Raw genomic sequence first — 7,151 nt, forward strand, 5'->3', positions numbered from 1 at the left:
AGGGGAGTGTAGCTCAGTGGTACAGTGTCTGGCTGTAAATCAAGTAGTCCTTGGTTCAAATCCAAGTGCCCCCTTACAAACCTACTCCTTCCTTAAAAATAATTCCATTTCCAGTATGTTCAGAAGCTCCACTAAATAGGGGTCCTTGAAATGAATGGACACACTTCATGCTTTCCTATACAAATGCATAAAAACCTAACAAACATGTTCCTCTGCTGAATTCACTTCCAATCCTCTAAGTGTCTAGGCTTGTTTTTCTCTATTAAACAAAGGCACATGAAAACTTATTTGCAGGTCCTTGGCCTCCATGGGCAACAATGTGCAGACAAACAAGAACCACATCCACTTGGGAGGAATGGACTAGTCTGTATGACATTTGGAAAGTAAGTTGCCATTGGGACTGAAAACTCTACTGGAGGTGGACAGGAGCCTGTTACAAAACTAAAATAACCAAGATTTCCCAAACTCCCTGTAACCCATTCAAACCTCTCTTTGCGCACACGGTATCAATTGGGGCTCTAATAAATGGCAGCCTTTCTTTACCACAGATCATTGTTCCTTTAACTTTCAGATGCATCCAAATGGAGGCAGTTTAGAGGTCATGGGCTGCTAGTTCATGAGCAGGAGCAGAGTCTCTGTAAGTTTACCAACCACAGAGCTTGTTATGTCTGCATCTAAGTAAGTGCAGAGTTATTTCAATGGCTCCTACACTGACACCTGCTGCCCTTTCTGGCTGGTTAATTGCACTATTTGGAACCTGCTCCTAAAATTGCACCCTTTCTGAGAGTGTCAAAACTGCCCAAGGAAACCCCATTGGGTTTCAATGGCAGTGCAAGCAAGGACCTGATGGGACAGCACAGGGGTTTCAGCATTCCTCCTTCACGGTAGGGTCAGAGGTTGCTACTAGCATGACTGTGGGGTTCTATTCCTGGCTGTGGGAGGAAAGGGGTGTCTAGTAGATTAAACTAGGGGCCTCAAAATCAAAGAGGAAAACCTCTTCCTTTTCAGCTTCAATGCACATTGAACAAGAACATGGCTTCTCATCTCTTAGGTTTCAGAGAAGCAGCTATGTTAATCTGTATCCTCAAAAAGTACAGGAGTATATGTGGCACCCCAGAGACTAACCAATTTCTTAGATTCTGTTGCCATCATGTGGCCATTTCATTTCACTTCTTATTGTTAAAAGGTTTGGGTACTTTGCACAGCAACGTTATTTCCTTGGGAGAGAAGGAGAAGTGGAAGCTGCATTGATTTAATCCTCTGAAAATTAGATAAAGATTAAAATATTCCCCAGACAGCTCATTCCCAACCATTCTCCCTCACTGCTGCCAGTGAAGTTCAGTTCTGTCCCACGGCCCCAAGAACTGCTGGGTGCAAGTCCTGGGTCTGATGTGCAGAAAGAAAAAAAAGAATGATAATGGATGTACCCTATCTCCTAGAACTGAAATGAACCTTTGAATCCAGCCCCTTCCTTCGTTGGCCAAACCAGACAGTGTCTGCATAGAAGAATAAAGGACACAAATGAGATGTCAAGAATTATAACATTCAAAAGCCAGTTGGAGAACACGTCAGTCTCCCTGGTCACTCGATTACAAACCTAAAAGTCGCAATATTAAAAGAAAAAAACTTCAAAAACAGACTCCAACAAGAGACTGCTGAATTGGAATTAATTTGCAAACTGGACACCATTAAATTAGGCTTGAATAAAGACTGGGAGCGGATGGGTCATTACACAAAGTCAAACTATTTCCCCATGTTTATTTGCCCCCTACTGTTACTCACACCTTCTTGTCAACTGTGGGAAATGGACCATCCTATCACTACAAAAGGGTGTTTTTCTCCTGCTGATAATAGCTCTCCTTAACTGATCACTCTCGTTATAGTGTGTATGGCAACACCCTTTTTTCATGTTCTCTACGCATATATCTCTATATCTATCCTTTCCTACTGTATTTTCCACTGCATGCATTCAGGAAAGCTTATGCTCAAATAAATTTATTAGTTTCTAAGGTGTCACAAGTACTCCTATTTCTTTTTGCAGATAAATTAATGGAGGTTAAGTCCATGAATGGCTATTAGCCAGGATGGGTAAGGAATGGGATCCCTAGCCTCTCTTTGTCCGAGGGTGGAGGTGTTAGGTTCAGTCCCTCTGGGGCACCTGGCTTTGGCCACTGTTGGCAGATAGGATGCGCGGTTGGATGAACCTTTGGTCTGACCCACTCTGGCCATTCTTATGTTCTTATGAAGGGACAGGCAGACCCCTGCAACAGAGTTTCTGTAGGGTAGTGGTTATCACATTTGCCTACCATGCAAAAGGTCCCTCATTCGAAACCAGGCAGAAGCATAATGACTTAATTTTCCCAGCTCCTACTAGCCTGTCCCTGCTGTTGTAGGAGCAGCAGTGATATCTATGCTCAAAATGTCTGTTATACATCCCCTGCTCCCACTTTTGTCTCCTCTCCCTCTCTGAATGCCTTTGAAGTGGCTTTACCCCTCCTGCTCCCTCCTGGACTACTCGAGGGATGAATGGGCTGGTTAAAGAGCAGAAGAACTTCCAGGTAGACAAGGTGTCTGGGACTCTAATTAGGCAGCACTTGCATAACCAGATCATGGCCACTGCCCAAGGTGGAGTGTGACTAACCAGATGCAGCCAAGTCATCTCTAGTCACAGACCATTTGGCGCAGGTCCTTAAAAGGGGAAGGGGCCATGTGCTCAGGAGTCACTCACAAGCTTGTACCTCCAGTGAATGCCCTTTGCCCGACCGCCTGGCCAGTGGTTCTCTGTGTTGTATTTCATTGTGCCTCAGGAAGACTTACCTTCATTGCACCGTCCATAGCTGCGCTGTGGGACAGTTCCCTTGCAGAATCCTGACATCTCCAATGCTGTGCCTGTCCTGGGAGCATGAGTATGCAAGTGTGAGTGTGACACTCCCCCCTCTTCTTCTTTTGAGCTTAGCAGTCAGTATAATGAACCTGCTGCTTTCTGCCAAACTCTGGAGGGTCATTAATCCTCCCTACGCTTACTAGCGGGCCCAATTTTGGGTAACACCTGTGATAAACTCAACCCCAGCAGGATAGAGGGTGATGAAATGAGCTGATAAAAAGCCTTAGCTTCACTATGTCCCGTACGGTCCACAATGGAGCTTTTTTTGGATTCTGGGACTGCATGGTCACCTGTGCTGATCGGCGCTCCACGCTGGGCAAACAGGAAATGAAGTTCAAAAGTTCGTGGGGCTTTTCCTGTCTACCTGGCCAGTGCATCCGAGTTCAGATTGCTGTCCAGAGAGGTCACAATGGTGCACTGTGAGATAGTGCCTGGAGGCCAATACAATGGAATTGCAGGCACACTAACCCTAATCCAACATGGCAATACCAATTTCAGCACTACTCCCCTCGTCTGGGAGGAGTTCAGATATCGGTATTAAGAGCCCTTTATATCGATATAAAGGGCTTTGTTGTCTGGACAGGTGCAGGGTTAATGTGATTCAACTCTGCTAAATTCAATATAAACTAGTAGTGTTGACCAGGCCAGAGAGAGCAGCAAGTTTCCCCTATTGTTTCTTGCTCTTGTTTTTTTCACTAGCTTTTCCTCAGCACCAAGTTGTTCTTGTCTGTTGTGAGCCTGGCTAGCTCAGTTGGTAGAACATCAGACTTTTAATCTGAGGATGCAGGATTCAAATTACTGGTCAGGTGATAAACTACTCCCAAGATCTTAAAACTGTCTTTCTGGAGTCCTCTTTGATGGTACTTTTTCTCTTCAGGATTTTCCCATTCCTCAAAAGGGCCTTTTTGTGTGTGGCTTTGAAGGGGCAACTTCCTGACAGCCCATTTGTCCTTGCAGTCTGGAAGAATAAAGGCCTCTGGGCATATAGCATGTTCCTTCCCTGCATGCACGCACGCACGCACGCACACACACACAGAATATCCCTAAGAAATTAGAATCATCTGCTGCCTTCCCCTGTCCTGCTGAATCCCCAAATGAGGATGCTCTTCAGCCCAAACCCATGTCCCCTCTTTTCCCAGTGCCCCTCAGTCCCAACCTTCAGTCCCTCCTATGCACACTGCTCCGCACTCCCAACCAGAGCCTACTCCTCTTCACCCTTCTCCTCTGTCCCTACCCACAGCCCCCTCCTATTCCCAGTGCCTCTCAATCCCAACCCACAGGCCCTGCCTCCTCACACTGCTCCTCAGTCCCAACCCACAGCTCCCTCCTTCCCTCCAGCAGCAGGAGCTTCAGACCCCCTCAGGAAGATTTTCTTGCAAGGTTTCGTGTATGAGTCTGCATGTGGAGTTTACAGTATGTTGGAACCATTTTGGGTTGCTTGCCAAAATGATCACTTTTGGCTGGTGTTGGATTCCCAGTTTCCATGTTATAGGGGCAGGAGGAATAAAGGGTTGTTATCCTTATTGTGTGAATGGAGGGCAGCACAACTGTGCTCGGCAGACCCCGAATGAGGGACTCACCCTCAATTCAATAGCACTTGCTAGCCAGTGGACAGAGGTTCCAAAGCCAAGTGGGCTGGGGTCTGGGTCCCAATACTAAAATGTAGGTGTTAGATCAACTCTAGGACAGGGTGGCTGTGGAGCGATGAATGAGTCCCTAGACAACATAGTGAGTATGGTGCCTTCTTATTTTCCCCCTCTTCCACCCAGAATGGCAAGTGAACTGTACAGAGGCACCTCTGGCCTTGCACTGACAAAGGACAGCAGCTGTGAGTGGGGTGCAGAGAGGGGATGGTTCATGTTAAAGGACTTTTGGTTGTTGGACTTATGAATTGTCGGGGGAAGGACACTGCCCAGCTTATTTAGGGGGTGGGTCTTTTCCTCATGGTTTATGCTTATGTGTTGGGGCTGCTGACATGACTTCTGCTAACCCTGGGCTTACGTTGCAATGTAGACATGCCCTGAGAGTGCATCTATACTGTGATAAAATCCCTGTGGCCTTGCTGGCCTGGATAATCTGATTTGGATTCCTGGGGCTTAGACTGGAGCCCAGGTTCGGAGACCCTCACCCCTCGTGGGATCTCAGAGGGTGGACTCAAGCCCAAGTGTCTACACTGTAATTTTATAACCCTGCAGCACAAGCCCCACAAGCCTGAATCAACTGACCCATGGTTTGAGAATAGTGACTTGGGTGTGTTAATGGCAGAGTAGACATAATGCTCGGCTATGTCCACACTGCAATGAAACACCCCCGGCTGTCCCATGCCAGCTCAGGCTCCCGGGGCTTGGGCTGTGGGGTGGTAAATTTGCAGAGTAGACATCTCGGCTCAGGCTCAATACCGGGCTCTGGACCTCACAAGATTGGGAGAGAATTTAGCAAGCAAAAAACGTAAAATGGCAGTGGAGTATTTCCATGGACTCATGACATTTCTCCATTGGTCTGTCTGCTTTGGGGCAGAGACAAGAACACGTCCTGCTGCATTCGTTATTTCAAAGGGCGGTTTAGGATTTTCTTTCTCACACAGGGTGCACAAAGCAGGACTCAGTCCTCACTGGAAACTAAATGAGCTGCCTGCAGATTCTGTCAGCCACAATGTGCCATTTGGTGTGAGAGCCCAGACCTGCCCCTGTCCCGGAGGGATGGGGTCATCTGCAAAGAGCTTGGAACACTGACCTATCAGCTCTTAACTCCCAAACTTTCAGTAACTCTATTGTCAGTGCCTGTGAGTGTAATTTAAACCATAAGAACAGCCATACTGGGCTGGACCAAAAGCCCATCTAGCTCTGTGTTTTGTCCTCTGACAGTAGCCAAAACCAGATGCTCCAAGAGTTACTCAACAAGGTATCATGGAGAGTTGAACCCAGAATCTCCTGTTTACAAGGCAGCTGTTTTAGCCAGCTAAGCTATAGTACCTTCCTGTGGCTAAAATACACTGTCTACTCACACCTGACTCTGCCATTCCCCACCAGGGCCTGACAAGCTTTGCATGTGTTTGGATTCTGCAAAGCAGAGGAGCAGGTGATGTTTTCCTTGCAAGTCGTGTGTGTGTGTGAATCTTTGGCCAGGTCTGCACTACAAAGTTACTTCATCATCATTATATTGCTCAGGTGTGTGAAAAACACACAACACTCCCTCAGTCGGCAGCTTGTGGCTGGTGTACACACTGCAATACCACGTCTGGCTACAAAACTGCCCTGTTTTGGTGACAAAATTAAATCACCTCGACGAGAGGCCTAGAGCTTTTTGCAGCAAACTTAAAGTGACAAATTGTCAGTGTAAATGCTGCTGGTCATTACATCACCATAACTGGCCTCCACCAGCATCCCATAAAGTCTGCCATGAACTCATCTGCCCTGCATTCCTGCTACAGAGGCTGGGCCCCTCCCCTTTCATAGCTCCAGAAAGTTCTAACAGCTGAGTCGCTATCTACACTGGGATTAGGTTGATATAACTGCATTGCCAGCCTAAGTAATGTAATTACACCAACCTAATTTTGTAGCGTAGACCTGGCCAAAGAATCACACACACACCTTGGGAGCAAATCTTCACCTGCTCCTCTGCTTTACAGAATCCAAACACGAGCAATGCTTGTCAGGGCCCAGTGGGACTTGTCAGAGAGTCAGGTGTGAGCACATAAGCATGAAATAACAGCAGGCACCATGGCTTAGTTGGTTAAAATACCTGTTTTGTAAACAGGAGATCCTGGGTTCAACTCCCAGTAGTGCCTGGGGGAGTGGCTTTTGGGTCACCTGGTATTGGCTACTGTCAGAAGACAAGATTCAGAGCTAGGTGGACCTACTGTTTAAATTACACTCAAAGGCATTGATAATAGAGTGACTGAAAGTTTGGGTGTTGAGAGCTGATAGGTCAGTGGTCCAGTTCCCTCAATGTGGTTTTACCATTTCCACTTCCTAACCTCCCTCCCAACCGCTGGAAAATTACAATGCAGACATATGGGCATGAGCCCAACCTCTGAGGCCCCATGAGGGGCGAGGGTTTCTGAACTCAGGCTTCACTGTGAACACAAATATCTGCACCACAGTTTTTAGCCCCTCAGCTTTACATCCAGGATCCCAAGTCAGATGACCCAGGTCAGCCCTGTTGCCATCTTTATCCCAGGAGAGATGGACTCCAAGGGTACGTCTCCATTGCAATGGAAGCCCAAGTGTGGCACACTGTGCTCAGAGCAGCACCTGGAAGCCCCATA

General features: G+C 47.1%; 2 non-coding genes across 2 annotated transcripts; both read left to right on the forward strand.

The window, feature by feature from the left end:
• The first annotated feature begins 2,271 nt into the window (after nt 1–2,271).
• TRNAG-ACC lies at nt 2,272–2,344 on the forward strand. The gene has a single exon. It is a non-coding gene; the product is annotated as a tRNA-Gly (tRNA).
• Nucleotides 2,345–6,597: 4,253 nt separating this feature from the next.
• TRNAT-UGU lies at nt 6,598–6,671 on the forward strand. Its single transcript has one exon. It is a non-coding gene; the product is annotated as a tRNA-Thr (tRNA).
• The last annotated feature ends 480 nt before the right edge of the window (nt 6,672–7,151 follow it).

The sequence above is a fragment of the Gopherus evgoodei genome, unplaced genomic scaffold (assembly GCF_007399415.2).
Source record: "Gopherus evgoodei ecotype Sinaloan lineage unplaced genomic scaffold, rGopEvg1_v1.p scaffold_46_arrow_ctg1, whole genome shotgun sequence".
In the NCBI taxonomy this organism is placed as follows: Eukaryota; Metazoa; Chordata; order Testudines; family Testudinidae; genus Gopherus; species Gopherus evgoodei.